Here is a 20,255-nt window from a genome sequence, read left to right as displayed (position 1 = left end):
ATCACAACAACAGTCCTATAAACATCATTATCACCATTTTACAGAGGAAATTGGGGCTCAGGAATGTTTAAATGACGTGCTTGGAGCTACATGGCCACCAGAGGGCAGAGCTCAGGGCACTCCAAGTTGACCCTGAGACCTGAGGCAGGCTGGGGGGTTAACAGCAGGAATGCTGCCCTTTCTAAGCCCAAGACTCCTGAGCATAGCCTTGGAGGCCCACAGCCTTCCGGCTCCAATTTGTCAGGCCTCATCAGCTGCTGCCTTCCTGCCTCCTGCACATGCTATGCCTCATGTGATTCCATGAACATACCATCTTGTTTCATACTTGCCAGCCTTTGGACAGGGCTCTTCCCTCTGCCTACAGTCCCCTGCCTGTTTACCCGGACCATCCCATTTTCCCCCAACCTGGTCCGACCCATTTGTTAGATCTCCTCAGTGAAGTTCCCCAGATACGCCTCTCTCACAATTATTCGCTCCTTTGCTTTCTATCCAAGTCTCTATACATGCTTCCGTCCATGTAAAATGCTCTTCAGTTGCACTGTAAATATTCTTTACATGGTCAGCCCTGCCACAAGACCACAACCATCTTCAAAGCAGGAACTATGTCACATTCATCTCTTACCCCCAGGTCTCAGCACAGTGTCTTGCACAAGGTAAACATGCCCCACCCACATCCCCTTTACTAGCTAGCATACCCATCTCCCAGGTACTGCTTGTTGGTTGCTAATGGCTCACAGCTGTCCCTTTCCCCAAGGGCTGGAGTCCTGCCAGGGAGATTATACTCTCCCTGTCTCCCTCCCAGGGGCAGCCAGCAGCTCTACACCACCCCAACCATGCCCCTAACCAAAACAGGCTAAGGCTAGACTTTCCTAAGACTATATCCTTACTTTAGCTTCCTCCTCTTCCCGGCCTTCTTGTCCTTGCTCCCTTATAAGTTCCTCCTGAGAGCACTCCCTCAGCAAATCATGTATGTTCAAATATGGTCTCAGGTTCTGCTTCCAGGCACCCCTAAAGACAACATGTGAAACTTCATTTGGTGGTACACTTTAAAAAGTACTTTAGAATAAAATTTTTTGTTAAGCAAAACCAAAAATAAGTACAGTGCAATGTACCTCATTGCCTTACATTTGGATATATTATTCAGCTGTTTATTTTCTAGTCCTCTATTCAGCGTGCAGACTTTACAATGACATTATTTTCTTCCTTACCTCCCACAATGAGTATTCCTTTGTTTTGGCAGAAATGAAATGTGCACCAGCCCTTACCTTGCACCCTTGAGAAGAGTAATTTGAAGGCGGTTTTCAGATCTTATTCCTACTATAATCTCAACCAAAATGATTAACAGCATTCTGATTTATCTTAACAGTGACTGTAAGCCAGGCAAAATACAACTGTATAAAGTAAATGCCTTCCTTGGGTGAAACTCCCTCTTAAAGGAGCACTGTCTGGAAGTCAACCCAACTAGGATTACTTGGGACTGGAATCTAAGTCTGTGGTTTGGTGGCTACTTGACTCCCCATTAATGTTCCCACAGAAGAGCAGGCGGCAGGAAAAGCGATTAACTCAAACACAGCCCTTTCTTTCCTTCTATACACCCACCAGACATACTTCTGAAATGCATGGTCAGTTCAAGGAGCCACTATTCACTGCCATCTGTGGGGCCATGCAGCAACTTAAAAATAATCTAAGGCTCTACTTTATACATATTCATACCCTGTGATCCAGGAATTCTACTTCCAACATTCATATTTGAAAAATAATCCAAAACACAGAAAATGATTTATGAACAAAATGTTCATTAAAACTCCCTAATAAAAACAATAGATGAAACCTAGCTATCAAACAAAAGAGGAATACTTAAAGTATATTAATATTATGGTATTTCATTCAATTATTTAAACATGGAACACAGGGAAACATTTATGTTAAAATGTTAAGTGGAAAAACAGTATAAAAATTGGTCTTACAGCAAGATTGCACCTATGAAATAAAATATATAGAAAATAATGAAGGCCATAAACCAATTTACTAACACTAGTTGCATCAATAACACTGAAGTTTTCTGAGTGACAAAAACATTCTTTCTAATTTTTCCATTCTCCACATTTTTACAGTACACATATAGGACATTTATAATTAGAAAAAACTTCTAAGTTTTCAAGGTATTTGTTCCCCACACCACTCACAAACGATGCAGCTGACCGGAAAAAACTGAAACTATGAAAAGTAGTTGTCACTGTCGTTCAAGATGGACATCAACCAGAGCTGGAAAAAACCCAGAAAAGCACAATACAATCAACTGGATAGAGGAGCCTCCATATTTATAAAGTTAGTCCCCAAAGCACAAAACCTTACAGTTTGGAAAAGACAAATATCTAAAGCAGTGGTTCCCAGCTGAAGGCAATTTTGTTCCCCAGGGACAATGTGGCAATATCTGGAGACATTTTTGGTTATCGCAACTGGGAAGGGGCAGCGTTACTGGCATCTTGGGGGTAGAGACCAGGGAGGCTGCTAAACATCCTGCAATGCACAGATTTATCTGGCCCAAAATGTCAATACTGCCAAGGTTGAGAAATCTTGCTCTAAAAGAATGAAGCAGAAATCGATAAGAATCAAGTGTGGAAATTGTTGACTTTATTCACCCAATCATAGAGTTAAAGTAACAAAGGGGCAATCCCTGTAACCTAAAGGCAATTTTATCAAAAAGAAAGCAGGACTTTGAGCAATGTTTAGGGAACTTAGAGAACTCATCAGCTCAAGAAGTGGAACAGAATGAAAATGTAAACAGGTTCAAGAAGGACTGAGATAAAATCAGGGAGGATAAATCCATGATGGTATTTGGAAGTAATCCTTAAGTAAAGAAGCATCTAAAAGTCCAGCTCCCTTAGACTTTCAGGAAAATACCCTTCAGGGCCATTAACAGAGACAGACGTTTGAGTTAGGCCACTGGTCAGACCAGAGCAGCACACTTCTTTTATTCTTAAGGATCAATTCCTGCTCATGTGGGCAAAGAAACTCCCAAACTATTCCTTAAACAGAAATCATAAATACTATAGATGTGTTTCTTGAGCTGATTACCTCTGCTCTGGGGTAAACAATACTAACCCCCTCCACACTGAGACCATTTGAGTCCACTGCCTATGCTTTAATTCAGAATTCACCCCTCTCTACAAAACAATTCAATCTATCACTGTTTCAGTGTTGTGGAAACAAAACTTCCCTTCAAGCCTGTTCACCTCAAATATCTTTTATCTTTACCACATTTCAGTACTCCAGTAACTAAAACCATAAATATTTAATTGAGTAAACAAAAAATAATCAGAAGAAAAAGAACATATCCTACATATTTTACTGCTTCTCCTTACCCCCCACAAATCTTTGTCTTTAAAAAAGAAGAGATACCAGAAATTGGAGTCGGTGAAGTTTTCTGTACTTTTTAAAAGAAGACTGCTTTCATCTCAGTCATTTTAAAGCTTGTTTTTAAAAATTAAGACACATCGTGTGACTCATGAGTCCCCTGTGACCAGATGAGGAGTCTGGAGGTCAACTCTTTCCCAAAGCCCTCAAAAAGCATTAAAGAAAAAAGAAGAAAATACCAGTTTACCTAGGCAGGTTCCTGCCACTCAGTCAAGTATTTCTATGTCAACCACAGTTATCCCTGTTGCCAGGAAACAGGCTTACCCTCTTTAATGTTAACAAATTATTTGGGAATTTCAAACCTCCTGAGTAGAAATCATCTTGCATGGGAAGGCCACATTGGGAAGGGAGTTTAAATCAGGGTTCAGCAAACTTTTTCTGTAAAGGACCAGATAGCAAACATGTTTGGCTTTGTGGGCCATACGGTCTCTGTGGCAATTACTCAAATCTGCTATTGTAGCATGAAAGCAGCCACAGACAGTACATAAACAAATGATCACGGCTCTGTCCCAATAAAACTTTATTATACTAAAATTCAAATTTCATATTTTCACATGTCATGAAATATTATTCTTCATTTTTCAACCACTTAAAAATGTTAAAAACCATTCTTAGCTCGCAGGCCATACAAAAACAGGTGGTAGGCTAGATTTGGCTCACAGGCCATAGCTTGCCAACCTCTGGTCTAAACCACAAGAAACCTTTCTTTTAATGAAAGAAAGAATACTGAAAATTGGAAGCATACAACTGAATTATCACTTTCCTAACACCACCCCCTCCTTCCCAATCTCTCAGCCCACTGTTTGGCTAATACAGACCTCACTGGAAGGTTTCAGCTTGGGTGGCCTATTCTGTGACGTTATCTTGACAAATTTTAATGGTCCTAGACCCTTTCTAAATTAAAATCTGTTTTATGCCTTTTAAGCAAAAAGGCCCCAGTTCTAATAACTTTTTAAAAATTAGCAGTACGTTCCCTTTCTTTCTTTCTTTGTTTCTTTTTTGACTGCGCCGCATGGCTTGTGGGATCTTAGTTCCCTGACCAGGGACTGAACCCGGGCCACGGCAGTGAAATCATCAAGTCCTAACCAGTGGACCACCAGGGAATTCCCTACATTTTCTTTTTGATTTATATACATATATTCAATAATTTCAACTACCCAGATAAATAAGTAGGCATCTTAAGAATAAAGAGATATATGTACAAAGCATAAATCCTCTTAAGATAAAATACCATTTGCAAATAAGACCTCTTAAGAATAAAGTAAATCAACAAGAATAACTTTTACTATGAAATACTTAATTCTTTCTCCAGATAGAAACTCAAACAATTTTTTAAAAATAATGATTTCCATTATGTCTTATCTCTTGCTGTGAGTTGCTTCCACATTGAAATTTAGGCACGTGTACCCCTAATACATTTACAATAACATCTACCTGATTTAAAGTGATCATCAGAATTTATTAGGAGAAAAATACCTTTATCCCAGGTTTTAGAAACAATAACAGGTCTCACATGTAAGGTCAAACAAACAAACAACCCCAAACTTACTGAGCAAGTGCAAATCCACCGTACATCAGCTGTTAATACTGTGTTAATAAAGGGCAGGCACTGCACTGGCTACCAGAACGGAAAAACCAAGTCCTTCGGCTCCCTCAGAGCCAGGGTCACAAGACCAGGTGCACTAGACACACTGTTACTATGGCTTGGGTGATCACAGCCTAAAGCTGGTGATCAATGATGTGTGACAAACCAATCAGAGGGGGTTTTGGGGGTTAATCCCAAATCAATCAAGGTGGTGTGGGTGTGAAGTGGAGGGGGGTTGCAGTTGGGAACAGTTCACCTCAGGTCAGGGCTATACTGATGGCAAAAGGGCAGTCAGGCAGGGAAGTTAACATACAAGGGAAAGGATCAGCACTGACTTTGAGGGCAACAAAAAGTGAGAGAAAATGAAACGGCTACAAATTTTCCTCAGGAGAAATGAAAGGGGTGGGCCATAGACGCCAACACCGGTTAAACCCTGAGAAAATTATCTGGCCTCCACAGCAGAGGTTCTCAATTCCCATTAAACATTGGTATCACCTGGGGAGATTGTAAAATCCCAATGCCCAAACTGCACCCATCACCAATTAAGTCAGAATCTCTTTTCAAAGAACCAGCTTTTGGATTCATTGTTTTTCTCTACTGTTTTTGTTTTCAATTACATTAACTTCTCTCTTCTTTATTATTTCCTTCCTCCAGCTTGCTCTGGGTTTATTTTGCTCTTCTTTTTTCTATTTTCTCAAGGTGGAAGCTTAGATTATTCATTTGCGACCTTTCATCTATTCTTCATATAAGCATTTAGTGCTATAAATTTCCACTCAGTACTGATTTAGCTACAACCTACAAGTTTTGATATGCTGTATTTTCATTTTCATTAAGGTCAGTGTATTTTTTTATTTCCCTGAGACTTCCTCCTTGACCCATGGATTAATAAGAAGTGTGTTGTTTAATTTCCAAGTGTTTGAAGACTTTCCTGTAGTCTGTTTTTCATTCCTAGTTTGATTCCATTATGGTCAGAGAATATACTCTGTATGATTTTAATTCTTTTATATTTGTTGGGGTTTGTTTTATGACCTGGGATATAGTCTATCTTGGTGAATGTTACATGTGCACTTGAAAAGTAAGTATATAATGCTATTGAAGTTCCCACCAATAACTGTGGATTTATGTCTATTTCTCAATTATGTTCAGTTTTGCTTCATGTTCTTTGAAGCTCTGTTGTTTGGTGCGTACACATTTAAGATTGCCCTGTCTTCTGGGTGGATTGACCCTTTGAATCATTATGTAGTGCTCCTCTTTGTCCTTTGTAATTTTCTTTGCTCTGATGTCTAATTTATCTGATATTAGTATAGCCACCCCAGCTTTCTTTTGATTGGCATTTGCATGGTATGTCTTTTTCCATCTATTTACATTTAAACTACCTATATCGTTGCATTTAACTGGAATACAGTGAAATGTGTCTACTCCATCTTGTTTGGAACAGGAAATTTGCTCTCTATATTATTTTTGCAACTCCTCTCTAAATTTAGACGTATTACCTCAAAATCTTTTATTTCAAAATAAAAAATTTAACTGTTAAAAAGTAAGAATATGATTAAAAGGGCATTTTTATTCATGTACTTAACATGTTCGGAAAGTATTAAATTGCGAAAGGAAAAGAATCAACCTGTGGACTTGTGAGATTTTCACTTACTGCACTCTCCCAGAGCAAGGAAACAAACAGGCTAAGAAACGGGTAAAACTTACAGGGCTGGGGGTAACTGGGAGGCTGCTCCCCTATCTGTGGGCCATAAGAAGGAAAGTCAGTTGGTAACAAGGATGCAACTATTTTTCCTTAAAAGATAAATATTCACCACACCTGGTGCTTATTCTTGGGGGCGGGGGAGCTGTTTTTTCCAGTACTTGCATGTTTTAGTTTCCCTGTATGGATTTGTTGTTTTACTACTTATTAGCATTTTCAAAAGGTTAACAGAGAGAATTTAAAATGTATAACTTGAAAAGGAATACAAGTCTAATTAATTAGTTATACCACTTGTTAGTTCTGTAACAGAAATGAGAAAGTTGGAAAGTACTGACTAAAATGTGGCTTTCTGAGAATTAGTTGAGTTCAGTAATTTATGCTGTTCATGCTTCAGTACCCCAGGAAGCCAGATTTGGATACAGATAAGTAGTCATTTGAGACAAACAGCAAAGTTTACCCCTGAATTGTTTTAAATGCTACCCAAAAGGGCCACTAAAAGATCTAAGATGAGGACTAGAGAGCATAGATGGAAACTAATTATCTCCTCTTGGCCCTAAAAAACCAAACTTCTATGTAAACTAAAAGCATCCATATAGGAATATGAATCACAGAGAGAGAAAAGGAAACAGATTTTTCTTCTCTATCCATTTCTCCTATAATCTCAGTGCTATTTTAATTATTCCAAGTAACAGTGTTTTACAAAAATGATGGACAGATTTAAAAAAACCTCTCAAAAATTTGAAATAAAGGCTCTGTTGTTGTGTGTGGAAAGTGACTACCTTGTCAAAAATACCTGTGAACCCAGACCATGGTTGACTGTCATAGTGATGAAACGTTCCTGGACACCGAGCCTCAATATTTTCTTATCTAAGAATCTGCAGTTTAATTTCATCCTTCAAGATCAAAGGCACATAAGTTAACTTGGCCCATTGATTTGATCAATCTATGGAGAGCTGCCAGGCAACACAAGTCCACAGAATAACTCATTAGTTTATAATGCTTAAATCAACTTTGGGCAAAGTGTTGAGAACTGAACAGAGACTAAAACACCCAAAGACGCTCACCAACATATCTTTCTACACAGCTGACTAGAAAACATCTAATCTCTATTCGATCACTCCAGTGACAGGGAGCAACTATTTAACAAGGCAATCCATTCTAATTTTTAGACAGCTCTAAACAAAGAATAACTTTCTATGAATAGAAAAAAATCTGCCTTTATACTAAATTTTTACCTGTTAACAGATTTCAATCTCTCCCTACCTTTATTCCCAAATTATCTCTTGACCTTACATCATTTTTCTCTATTTAATACCTAATCTCCTCTCTCTTCTCTTGCAAACTCCTCAAAATGTAGTCTATGGTCTGTTTTCCCTTCCTTGCTCTCAGTCACTCCTCAATTGCCTTCTACAGAGTTCTTGAAAAAGTCACCAGTCTGTGCACATTTCCCAACCCTCATCTCTAAGTACCTGTATGCTGCATTTGACATACTGATCACTTAGTCCCTCCCTCCCACTATCCCTCTTGAAACAGCTGCCTTGGTTTCCAAAGGCTTTTTTTTCCGGGTTCCCTGTATTGCTCCCTAATATCCTTTTCTTCCTCTAACCATCTTTTGATGGTGTTTCCCCAAAGTGCCCTACTACACTAAACCCATGCTATGGCTCCCAGAATAGAAAGAAAGAGGGATGGGGGAGGGAAGAAGGAAAGGAAAAGATAAAAAAGAAAAAAAAAAATCTAACTCCACCCCCCCTACCCACGCCCCCACCCCCCCCCCCGCCAACCAAACACATCAACCTGAAAGGAGATCAACACTAAGGCCACTACCTTCTTTTCTCCACTGGTTCTTCCTCCCTTCTAGGGGTCTCAGTTGGCACCCTCTATGTAGTTACAAAATCTAGAAAAAAATCTCTTAACTCTTTCCTTTCTCTCATCCTGGAACATCCTCATCAAACCCTGCCAAGTTAATGTCTGAAATAGTCTTCTAAATCAATAGTCCCATCCCATTTTAGCCTTCATTTTCCTAGGTTGGGACTTAGCCATCTCCTGAAACTGAGACTGCAACAGCAGCTTCCTAACTGGTCTTGGGGCTCCTGATCTTGTTGCCCTCAAATTCACCCTCCACCCAAATGCCAGAAACTTACCTGAAACACAAATTCGACCATGCCCCTTCATTGTTGAGACTTCAATGGCTTCCCTTTGCTCCTAGATCTTTATCAAGGTCCTCATCAAGGCCAACAAGGTCCTCCACAGTCAAGCTATACCTACTTCTGCAGCTTTATTCCTAAACACACTATGCTCCAGTTTTATGCTCTAACAATGCTGAACCTCTGTAGTTCCCACACCCATGTTGCATCTCACCCCTATGCTTTATATAATCATACTATCCCTTCTGCCTGGAAGGCTCTCTTCTAACTTCCTCACTTTGCAAACACATAAACTCATCCTTATAAGGCTTAGCAAACATGTCACCTCTTCTAAAAAGCCTCCCTTGTCTGACTCACCCCCTTGACAATCTCAACAGCAGTATGCTCTGAGTGGGCTGTGTACAGCACCATCACTAACATAAACTATTTTGTAATCATTGATATATATTTAAAAATCTCCAACTAGAATATGAGTTCCTACCAGGTATGGCTAGATTTTTTAAAAACTTATAATGCAAGTTATTCTTGCTTTAGCTCTTTGAAAATAAACTTTAAAGTCACTGTAAAATGATTCTCATTGGGAGTAAATTTATTTGCTGGGTGCTAATTTGGACAACTGTTCTCACTTTGAAATTTTAGTTAGTAAGCTAACCTTGGAGGAAGTTCATTTCCCTCCTTCTTCATTCACCCTCTCCATTGAGAGCTGCTTCCTCCCAGCATTCTCAATCCCATCCTACCAATAGGGATAAAAGTACAGATTTAGACAGTAAGCCAATAATATATTTGCATCTGGCCCCGAGTCTCTCTCTGCTCTCCTGCCTGCCACTACAAATATAAGTAACATCTTTTTCCATCTCTGTTCATGAGCAATCCTTGACTTTGCACAGCCAGGGATCATTTCCTCCGATCACTGAGTGCTTTGATTTCCACTGTCTATAGAAATACAATTCCCAGCCATCTCTACCTTTCTCTGGATCTAGAGTCCAGTAAGTACATCAGTAACTAGCGGCCCATGACTAACAATCTCCACTTACTGTTTGATCTGTTTCTCGTCCAGAGATTTACCTTTTCTTGATCACAGATATGTCTTCCTAATTTTTTATTTTATCTATTGTCACTTTATTTAGAGAGGAGATATGAGTTTGAAGCATGAAATCAGAGCTATCTTGGCCAAAAGCCCTTAGGTTTAAATTTTACAAGTACTACAAAATCTTTTAGAGCAGGGGTCAGCAAACTATGGCCTGTAGGCCAAATCTAGCTCACTGCTTGTTTTTGGTATATGGCCCATGAGCTAAGAATGGCCTTTACATTTTTTAATTGTTGAAAAAAATCAAAAGGATTTTATGACATGTAAAAATTTTGTAAAATTCTTATTTCAGTGTCCATGAAAAAAGTTTTATTGGAATACAGCCATGCCCATTTATTTATTCTGTTCCAGTTTATCAATTGCTATGTAACCACTGTAAAATATAGTGGCATAAAGCAACCATCATTTTATCATCTCACAAATTCTGTGAATCGGGAATTCAGGTGACAAACAGCAAGGATGGTGTTTTTCTACTCCATGATGTCTGGGATCTCAGCTGCAAAGACTCAAAACAGCTGGAATCATCTGGAGGATTCTTCACTTCACTCAGCTGGACCCTTTGACAGGGATGACTGGGCTTGGCAGAGAGCACCTCTGAAGTGCCCACACAAGGCCTCTCAGCACAGTAGTCTCAGGGTAGTCAGGCTTCTTACATGGCAGCTACAGGGTTCCCAGCATAAATGTTCTAATGAACAAGGCAGAAGCTGCACTGTATGTTATAACTTAGCCTCAGAAGTCACATACTCTGCTTTATTGGTTGAAGCAGTCACAAGCCCACCCAGATTTAACTCGAAGGAGACATAGGCCCTACCTCCTGATGAGACCAGTGTCAAAGAATCTGCGGCTTCGTTTTAAATCTCCATTTATGTTCTTCATGTCATTTAGTAGCAAGGATCCAGTTAGTGGCTTTGATTTAAAATGTGAGGCACTCTTCAATAAGTGGTGCTGGGAAAACTGGACAGCTACATGTAAAAGAATGAAATTAGAACACTCCCTAACACCATACACAAAAATAAACTCAAAATGGATTAAAGACCTAAATGTAAGGCCAGGCACTATCAAACTCTTAGAGGAAAACATAGGCAGAACACTCTATGACATAAATCACAGCAAGATCCTTTTTGACCCACCTCCTAGAGAAATGGAAATAAAAACAAAAATAAACAAATGGGACCTAATGAAACTTCAAAGCTTTTGCACAGCAAAAGAAACCATAAACAAGACGAAAAGACAACCCTCAGAATGGGAGAAAATATTTGCAAATGAAGCAACTGACAAAGGATTAATCTCCAAAATTTACAAGCAGCTCATGTAGCTCAATATCCAAAAAACAAACAACCCAATCCAAAAATGGGCAGAAGACTTAAATAGACATTTCTCCAAAGAAGATATACAGATTGCCAACAAACACATGAAAGAATGCTCAACATCACTAATCATTAGAGAAGTGCAAATCAAAACTACAATGAGGTATCACCTCACACCAGTCAGAATGGCCATCATCAAAACATCTACAAACAATAAATGCTGGAGAGGGTGTGGAGAAAAGGGAACCCTCTTGCACTGTTGGTGGGAATGTAAATAGATACAGCCACTGTGGAGAACAGTATGGAGGTTCCTTAAAAAACTAAAAATAGAACTACCCTATGACCCAGCAATCCCACTACTGGGCATATACCCTGAGAAAACCATAATTCAAAAAGAGTCATGTACCACAATGTTCATTGCAGCTCTATTTACAATAGCCAGGACATAGAAGCAACCTAAGTGTCCATAGACAGATGAATAGATAAAGAAGATGGGGCACATATATACAATGGAATATTACTCAGCCATAAAAAGAAATGAAATTGAGTTATCTATAGTGAGGTGGATGGACCTAGAATATGTTATACAGAGTGAAGTAAGTCAGAAAGAGAAAAACAAATACCGTATGCTAACACATATATATGGACTCTAAAAAGAAAAAAAAAAGGTTCTGAAGAACCTAGGGGCAGGACAGGAATAAAGATGCAGACGTAGAGAATGGACGTGAGGACATGGGGAGGGGGAAGGGTAAGCTGGGACGAAGTGAGAGAGTGGCATGGACATATATACACTACCAAATGTAAAATAGCTAGTGGGAAGCAGCCGCATAGCACAGGGAGATCAGCTCGGTGCTTTGTGACTACATAGAGGGGTGGGATAGGGAGGGTGGGAGGGAGATGCAAGAGGGAGGAGATATGGGGATATATGTATATGTATAGCTGATTCACTTTGTTATAAAGCAGAAACTAACACACCATTGTAAAGCAATTATACTCCAATAAAGATGTTTAAAAAAATAAAATAAAATGTGAGGCACATTCAGGTATCAGAGCATCCAAGTCCCTTCCCAAAACTCAACTTCACAAAAGGACTATCATCATGGCCCTGACTTGTGAACGATTTTAATACTTTCTTATTTGTTTTTGATCAGTCTTTAACCCTGTGAATACGAATTATGTGAATATACAGAACACATGAGTTTTAAATGTTACAGGAGTAACTGAAGCCTTTAAGAAGAGTAATCTGTATTTGTCTGATAGAGAGCAAAAATGGTCTCAATTCTCCACCTTCTTCTTTATCTATGCCCTTTCAAGGTGATTTTGAAGCTCCTTCCCATTCCCTGAATCTGGACTGGCTTTATGACTTGCGTAGGCCAACCAAATGCAGCAGAGGTGATGCTGTGCCAGTTCTAAGCCTAGGCCTCAAGAGGCCTTGCTGCTTCTATTCAGTCTTAGAAACCTGCCCAGCTATCACGAAAACAAGCCTGGGCTAGCCTGCTGCAGGATAACAGATGTATAGCCCAGTACTCCTACCCTCTACCATTGTCCCAGTTGACAGCCAGCCAACCTCAGAAGCAGAGCTCCCTGCTGACCTGTAGCTCACCACAGACATAAGGGAGACCAGCTAAGAACAGAACTGCTCAGCTGAACCGCCCAAATGGCCAACTCACAGAATAATGAGCTAAACAGATAATTACCATTTTGAGCCACTAACTTTTGAAGTGGCTAGATGTACAGCAAGAGTTAATTGACAGAATTTAGAAGTCAGTTTTTAATGATTAAATATAGAATGGAAATTTCATCGCACACCACAGTCCTACTACACTGAATCACTTTAGACATTGAATAATTCTCCAAAGCAGGCACTACTGCTGGGCTCCACTGAGAAGGGCACTCTAGCTAATGCCAAGATCACAGAGGGGGTCAAACACCTGACCCCAAAGAAGAAATTTGTAATAACGGCCATGCAAATAACAAATGTCACTCCATATGCAAGTCTCTCATCCTACCTGATGCCAAAGTAGCCATAAGGTACCTCCTCAGACCAGAGGTAGTGGCACCTGCAATCAGCAGTTAACCAGTTAACTAGTTAATATGTCCCACACTGCTAATATCTCACCTGAAGAGAACTTAGCATTGCCATTAGAATCCCTATTCTTTTTAGTTATAATCCCCATTCTCTATTTGCACACTGTTACCCTTCAGTGCATTCCAGTAAAGACAGGGCAGTTACCAACTCAAAAGATTAATTACACAGATGTATGTAACTATGAAGTAATTTAAAAAAAAACAAATATACCAGAATTCACACATTCAATTACAGGCTGACTTCCAAGAGACCCTCTGAGGCAAATGCAATTCCTCAAAACACTTAGGACATTTTCTACTTTGATTTGCTTTCTGTCCCTTTGGTGTATCATATTTCTCCGAGTAAGGTCAATGGAAGCAATTTTTCTTCCTTTGAAAGTGCATTTCACTTTTGGAAACAATCAAATGTTATTCAAAGTCCACTGAAACGGGCATGCAGTTGAGGTGTGTAAAACCAGTTTTAGTCAGTAACAAGCCGGGAAAATAAATTGCAAGACTGATTTACAATTCCAATTCTACTGTCATCAGCTGGCAGGTTAAAACTCTAAAAGCACAAAACCTTCAATGGCTCCCTACTGCTCACAGCACAAATTTCAGACTCCTAGGCTTAGTATCCAAGGCACTCCGCAATGTGGCCACAGCTCACGTTTCCAGTGTTATTTTCCTTGCATGGTCTCTTCTCTAGGGAAGCTGAGTCACTCACTGCTCCCCACTCACATGTCCTGGTGCTTTCCTGCACACATGCTTCTGTTCACACTCCTTCCCTGGACCACCTTCTATGTCCATGTCATCTGTCTCTGTACCTGATACAATGCCCAACATTGTAAATAACTCGAATAAATACTTATTGAATGAATGAAGTGAATAACCAATTCCTCGTGTGGCTTAGTATATGGCTCTAAAGGTAATTCCAAAAAGGAAAGCCCCAAAAACATTCTGAGCAAGGGAATAAGTAGCTAGCCTCCCACATGCATTTTGAGAATGAAATTATGAAATGTTGGAATAGCAACTGATTTGTAGTCAGGCCTAATGACTGCCTAAGAAAGCCCAGTGAATCAGGTACTGAGCCAGAAATGGACTAAAAATTCCAGGCTACTCCAGTCTATCTAGACCACTGATCACAATGCCACTGTATTTAAGACAGCAGGCCTTGGGGTTTTGGTTTTCTTTGGGATTCTCTCTCAAGAATATCCAAGTAAAAACAAACACTACTTTTGGATATATATCTAGAAGTGAGATTGCTGGATCATAGGGTAGCTGTATTTTTAATTTTTTAAGAATCTGCATACTGTTTTCCATAGTGGCTGCACCATTTTACATTCCCACCAACAGTGTGGGAGTAAAGAGTTCTAGTTTCTCCATATCTTCACCAACACTTATCTTCTTTTACATATAATAGCCATCCTAACAGGTGTGAGGTGATATTGTGGTTTTGATTTGCATTTCCCTGATGATTAGTGATGTTGAGCACCTTTATATATACACCTGTTGGCCATATATATCCAAAATAATTGAAGTCAGGATCTCAAAGAGATATTGGCACTCCCATGTTCACTGTAGCATTATTCACAATAGTCAAGATATAGAAACGACCCAAGTGTCCATTTGACAGATGAATGGATAAAGAAAATGTGTCATATACACACAATGGAATGCTAACCTTAAAAAAGGGAATCCTTTCATTTGCAACAACATGGATGAACCTGGAGGACATTATGCTAAGTGAAATAAGCAAGGACAAATACTGCATGATTCCACTTATATGACATATCTAAAATAGTCAAACTCACAGAAGCAGACAATAGAATGGTAGTTGCCAGGGACTGTGAAGAGAGGAAAATGGGGGAATTATTGTTCAATGAGTGTAAAGTTTCAATTATGCAAGATGAATTAAGTTCTAGAGATCTGCTATACAACACAGTGTCTATTAATAATACCATATTGTGCACTTAAAAATTTAAGAGGGTAGATCTCATGTTAAGTGTTCTTATCACAAAAAAATGAGGCACAAGGAATCTTTTGGAGGTGGCTATTACCTTGATTGTAGTGATGGTTTCACGGGTATATGCATTAAGTCCAAACTCATCAAACTGCATACATTGAAAATGTGCAGTTTTTATATATCAATTATACTTCCATAGAGCTGCTAAAAAACACGTTTGATAAGTGAGGATTAATGTCATAAATTATTATAAAGAAAAGACTTTCTAAGAATTTATGAGATCCTTCCCCCTCTGATGAAGTTAAGTCCAAAAAAATAATAAGCTGAGAATATTTTCAAAGCATTTGTGTGGTAAAATTAGATGTATTAGGTTAAACCATATGAAATTGCCATTGTTGTAGGTAAAAATGTTTGAGTATCAGCAATTTCATATGGTTCAGTCTAATACTGCAGGATTTTGCTCACGAACAAAAATAAAGAAAAGGCTCCTTCCTTTGCTTCTCTTCTTTTGTCTCCAAAGCCCTCACACACTCTGGAAAACCTTAATTCCTATGAACTTTTGAGGACTTATAATAAACAAAGAAAGAATACATGAAGCCTCGCCTATACATACATTTATTTCTTAGTTCAAAACACCTAGTTTCCTTTAGGAGTTGTATTCCAGTTACCAGACTCAAGGTAATTGGCCTGTGAGTCCCCAGCGGGGTGTTAGGTCTCTCCACCTACATCTCAAATTTCTAGGTCAGATCTGAGCACCACCCTCTTCCCATGTTCCGTTTACACACTGCAAATAGGCCATCACACCCAGGATTCCTGAATGTTGTTTAATGCAAGATGAGGTTGTTGACAAAAAGGCATCTGATCATTATTATCAGCGTGGGCTTGGGAGTGGGGGGGACTTGATTTTATTCTCACTTTTGCTGCTTTTCCTGCCCCAGCATTGCAGCCAGCTGGCTAGACTATCGTCTCTGGGTCTCTTGTCAGTCAGCAGGAGAAGAAGCCTCATAGGCAGGATTTCTAGCCTTGCATCTGTGGCTGGAGTGGTGAGGCAGTTTCCCTCCATCTTCCTGGGCAGCGGCAACAAGACCCTGTGAGGAGGCGCAGGTGCTACGACTAACTGGCACACTCCCAAGCCACAGTCAACCCCATGTGCTCAGAACAGAGGCTCAATTTTAATCCTTCTGAGACACCATTTCAGGAATCAGCCAACACACGGACATGTAATCAATGTAATGCTTTTGTGTGCTTGTGTGGGTCTTGAACTTATGAATTTCTGCATTAAAAATTTTAGAATTTTCTGCATAGAAATTTACCCAAGACAAATATAAATGCAATCTCTTTTTAATGGTAAATGTTATTTCATGGGAAACAGTGAATACATAATTTCAGCTTCAATGGTCAGAAGATCCTGTGCTTTCAAGTTTACTGTTAGAAATGCAAAACAGGGACAGCAGAACTCCATCATCCCACCTCTGTTCCTTCAGTACAGGATGTTTTCCTCTTTCAAAGGTTTTTTTTTTTTAAAAAAAAACTAAGATCTTTCATCTAGTGTTTTAAATAACCAATTTTCTCTATTTCCCCAAGAAGATTATTGCATGGTCTAATTAAGTTTTCCCTTAGGAAATATCATCCCTGACATGCAAAGGAAGACAAAACAATGGTGGCAGATTGTGGAAATAGGAATATTTTTACCAACTGAAAAACTGTAAAACTCAAAAGTGCCAAAATCACCCCTAAGCTATTAATATGCAATGATTTGAAATATCAGCAATTCACAGGAGGGAGACTGGTAAAGAGTTCATTATTTACTTACTGTTTTTTTCCACGTTCTGAATTCAGAACCCCCACATTCCTACTTTGACAGTTGAAAGCATCCCAACCACCCAAAAACAAGTTCAGAGGGTTCCACTGCAGACAGTATAAATGATGCTTGCTTTTGCATGACCTGTCTCAGAAGTAAAGCAGAGAAGGAACTGAGTTTCACGTGTTCACTCTTACAGAACTCATCAAAGAACTCGATAAAGGTTTGATGAAGGAACTTGGGCTGGAATTTGGGAAACCTGGCTGTTACATCAAATTTCTAGTCCATTGCCACACTACTTTTATGATAGTGGCTTTGTATAGATAGTTGTATTCTGGTGAAGCAAACTCTCCTCACAAATTCTCGTGATGATTCTTGGGCATTTATTCTTCCCCAAATGCAAATCTGATCATGAATGACTCCTTAGTGTAAAGCCTTTACACTGCTCCCCAGTGCTCAAAGGTTCCCTTGCAGGCCTCTGCAAGACTGAGGTTTAGTAGAGTGGAGAGTACAAGTTTGGGACCAAAGCTGACTGCACAAAAGTAGAGGAGAGTCAAGTGCCACCACCAGAGAGCCCCTTTCTCTGCCCTAGTTCCTCACCAGGCTCACTCTCTCCTTTGAAAATAAGTGTTGAAAAGTACTTAAGAATAGTTTTGCAAGGGTGCTGTGTCAGGAGTCCCCAAGACCACCCCAAGTTCTGTGATTCACTAGGAAGATTCACATAACTGAGCATATAACCACACTCATCGCCTATGATTTATTACGGTGAAGAAATACAAAGCAAAATCAGTGGAGGGTAAAGTCATCTGGGGTGAAATACAGGGGAGACCAGACACAAGCTTCCAAGAGTCCTCTCCCAGTGGAGTTACACAGGATACACTTAATTTCCCTAGCAGCAAGTTGTGACAACATACATGAAATGTAGTCCACTAGGGAAGCTCATTAGGGACTCAGTGCCCAGGGTTTTGATTGGAGGTTGGTCACATAGGCACCCTCTGATTGGCAATATCAAAATTGTAGACCTCAAGAAGGAAAGCAAGTGTTCAGCAGAAACTGCACTGTTTATATAAACAGTTCGGGCACATTGAGCCACCCTTATCAGTTCTGGGGATGGTGGGAATCCCCCTGAAAATCAAGTTCCAGATGCCAGCCAAGGGACCTTTCAAAGACAGGCTTGCTATGACAACACTTTTTTGCACAGATGCCAATCATTAGTCTGGCTGGGCACCAACATGTCTTGCCCAGGCTTGGATGGGGTAAATAAAACCATGAGAGTTCTCTGAGCAGGGTACTAAGGGAGTAGGAATGGAGGAACACCTACCCTCTCCCATTGGCAGGAAGGACTGCTTCCTGGGAGAGGCAATGCCTGAGCCAGGTCTGGACATGTGACAGATATTGTGGTGTTCCTAGATTTAAATCCCAACCAGGTGGGTGATCTTGGCTAGTTAATTAACTAGACTAAGGAAGTTTTTAGGAAGTGAGTTACCCACATAGACTAGGGCTATTTGTATGGCTTCCAAACCTTTTGCCAAGCCATGAGGCATTGCTCAAGTGGTACCAACCTACTTCTCCAGCCCCACATGTGCCTCTCTGCCCCTTCAGTCTCTGTGATCTAACCATACTGGCCTTCTTTCAGTGCCTGGAATACGCCCCCTTCTACCTCCAAGGCTCTGTACATTCCACCTCCCTCCCCCAATTGCTTGTCATCAACCTTCCTACCTACTTCACATAGCTAACTCCTACTCATGTCAGATTTCAATCCAAAAAACACTTCCTTAGGGCAGCCTTCCCTCACCTGGCCCAGAATAGGTCAGAACCCCTGTCATTTGCTTTCCAGCACCAGTAACTTCTCCTTTATTATTGTGAGCACATTAAAGTCCATTTTTTAAACGCTTATACACTTCAAGAAGGCAGATTATGTTATATCTTGATCAATATATATATTGATTATGTTATGTCAATATGAGTATGTTGTTCAGTGTAATAACCCCTGAGCCTAATATGGTGTCTATCATATAGTGGGCACTCAGCAAATGTATGAAAGAGGAGTGAATGAGGGCTCACTCTCAGTCCATGTAGTCAGGTTGAGGGCAATCTCTGCCCCACTTCCTAACACATACACACCTCCTGGGGCTAAGGCATATGAACCAGGCTAGATCAACAAGTCATCCAAAGGTTCTGACAGAAGTATTGGAAAAGAAGCACTGCATCTGCTGCAGATAGCCTGCCTGAGAGTGAGCGAAACTAACTCAGAGGAAAGCAAAGGTGAGGGAAGGAGAATCAGGGATGTGATGAGTGAGAGGATGCAGCCATTCCTAAAGGCAGCAGTCCATGGGGCTATTCATTTACCAGTAAACTTTCTTTTTGTTTCTTAGGCTAATCTGAGTTGGGATCCTGACACATGTAACTAAGAATCCTAATACAAAAATGGTAACAGGAATTAGACATGTAGTTGGTCCCAAAGAACAAGAGAAAGACCATCAACAAGTCTAACTTGTAATGACCTGAGCTACTGGTCTAGGGAATCCTTATAACTTCTAGAACTATGAACAGGTTTGGTTCTGGTGCAGGAAGAAAAGACACTGACCGGGGAGTAGAGCACAAGCATCCTGGCTGCTCATAATCCTAAAAACCACCTTGTTCCTCTCCCCAGGAATAAAAGACTATTTGCAGCTATGACAGCAGAATCACTTCCTTTCATCTATGAAAACTCACAGAAACCAGACCTCCCAACAGACTGGAGAGAGGCAAAAAAATCTCCCTTATTTTCAAAGGGGTGGAGTATAATCATTACTAATAAAAAGCTTGAAATCTCACTCCAAACTAAATTCTAGATCAGATTAATAAAGCACTGGTTGGGTAAGCACTTGATAGTCACTAACTGCCAGCATAGGCTCTCTAAAATTATGACACACCCAACTTACCCCAGACTCCTTTCTGTTCCAGTCACTCAATTCATTTATTGGGATAATTCTTTATAGGTAGAGTATAGGTGGTGCAGCTGACAAAGGCCACCAGGATTTTCCGCTTGATAAGATGAAGAATCCTGAAGACAGGTAAACCTGAAAGGTGTCTCATGGTGGGACACAGAGCTATGCCCTTGGCCCTGTGCTGATCAAAATTTTGATCAGTAATGTAGGCGAACCTAGGATTATTGACCTAGGAGGGGTGACATAAGAGTAAAGGGG

At 40.0% G+C, this 20,255-nt stretch overlaps 1 protein-coding gene across 18 annotated transcripts in view; it reads right to left on the bottom strand.

Annotated features, from left to right (window-relative positions):
• Window positions 1–20,255, bottom strand: part of JADE3 (jade family PHD finger 3) — a 150,693-nt gene that overhangs the window by 79,086 nt on the left and 51,352 nt on the right. The window contains exon 1 of one of the 18 annotated variants that reach the window (XM_082378116.1): window positions 888–8,394. The exons of the other annotated variants lie outside the window; for them this stretch is intronic. The gene's annotated coding sequence lies outside the window, so the exon portion shown is untranslated. Of the gene's footprint in view, window positions 1–887; window positions 8,395–20,255 lie in introns of those variants that run through there. 18 annotated transcript variants of the gene reach the window in all.

Source organism: Balaenoptera borealis (assembly GCF_965194805.1).
Source record: "Balaenoptera borealis genome assembly, chromosome: X".
NCBI lineage: Eukaryota > Metazoa > Chordata > Mammalia > Artiodactyla > Balaenopteridae > Balaenoptera > Balaenoptera borealis.
This window is presented reverse-complemented; position numbering and strand designations above follow the sequence as displayed.